This window comes from Triticum aestivum, chromosome 5B (assembly GCF_018294505.1).
Source record: "Triticum aestivum cultivar Chinese Spring chromosome 5B, IWGSC CS RefSeq v2.1, whole genome shotgun sequence".
Classification (NCBI taxonomy): domain Eukaryota; kingdom Viridiplantae; phylum Streptophyta; class Magnoliopsida; order Poales; family Poaceae; genus Triticum; species Triticum aestivum.
In genome coordinates this window covers 614,295,186-614,296,193 of record NC_057807.1, presented here as the reverse complement: position 1 = coordinate 614,296,193, position 1,008 = coordinate 614,295,186, and the positions used below count along the sequence as shown (strand labels likewise).

General features: G+C 43.3%; 1 protein-coding gene across 1 annotated transcript in view; it reads right to left on the bottom strand.

Annotated features, from left to right (window-relative positions):
- The window catches only part of LOC123113649 (uncharacterized), a 2,839-nt gene extending 2,073 nt beyond the window's left edge, over positions 1–766 (bottom strand). The window contains exon 1 of the mRNA XM_044534952.1: positions 584–766. The gene's annotated coding sequence lies outside the window, so the exon portion shown is untranslated. The remainder of the gene's footprint in view (positions 1–583) is intronic.
- Between the last annotated feature and the right edge of the window lie 242 nt (positions 767–1,008).

The following is a 1,008-nucleotide window of genomic DNA, read 5'->3' as shown; positions in this document are numbered from 1 at the left end:
GGGCGGGGCGAAAGAAATAACTATCACACACATAATATGTATATCAAGTCTCACGTAAATCCGCAATGTATATTTTGCAATAGTTGCACATAATTTTTGTATGAGAAAATAACACATGTTTTGCAACTGTGGGTGTAAATTTAGCCCTACCATTACCTATATGATCATAAAATTAGCAAGTTGAATTTGTATTTTTGGTGCAAAGATATGTTCTGTTCTTTCTTTTTCTTTTTTTGTAAGAGAAGTACAGCTAAACAGAGATGAACAATATATTAGATCTCTATCTAACATCGAGTAAATACATGTGAGTACAACGGCAGAAATGCTACTAACTAATGCAAGGATTAGCGTTCAGACCATCTTAATAATATGTTTATAGCTAGAGAAACGATCTACCGCCAGCAGCGGAAATTAGCGGCGGCCATCGCAGAATCACCATTTTCTCAAGTTTATAAACAACAATGATTCCTGACGGTGGCTGATGGAAACTAGCGGGCGGCGGCCGTGATATTGGGAATTCGGGACCAAATCGTGTGAGCTACTACCTCCGACTCAAGATCTAATGGTGAAAAAACACACTAACCTCTTTTCCTCGTTTGGTAGCTCACATGTATGGCCGGCCGGCCGGAATGCGCCGTTGGATCGATAAAACAACACTTTTGTGTCCCCTTCCCGGACAGATTATATGAAGATCTAGCAGGCAGCCGGCGGCCGGCGGCATGGTCGATCGTAGGAGCAGTTTTTTAAGTAGGGTTGAAACGAAGGGATTACAGTAGACCTGAACTGTGCGCGTAATGCTTCATAGCCTGGCCCCTTTGCTTTCACGGTGGGCTACTTCCTATTTTCTTTTCCATGGATTTGGGTCTTTATGCTGCAATCACTTGTTCAACAACATATGGGCTCTGGGCGTTTCTAAAAACAAACACATGGGCTCTGGGCTATGGGAGGCACACGGGGGGCGAAGCAAGCCACAGACAACTGCGGGGCCAAAAAATTTAGCGATTAACA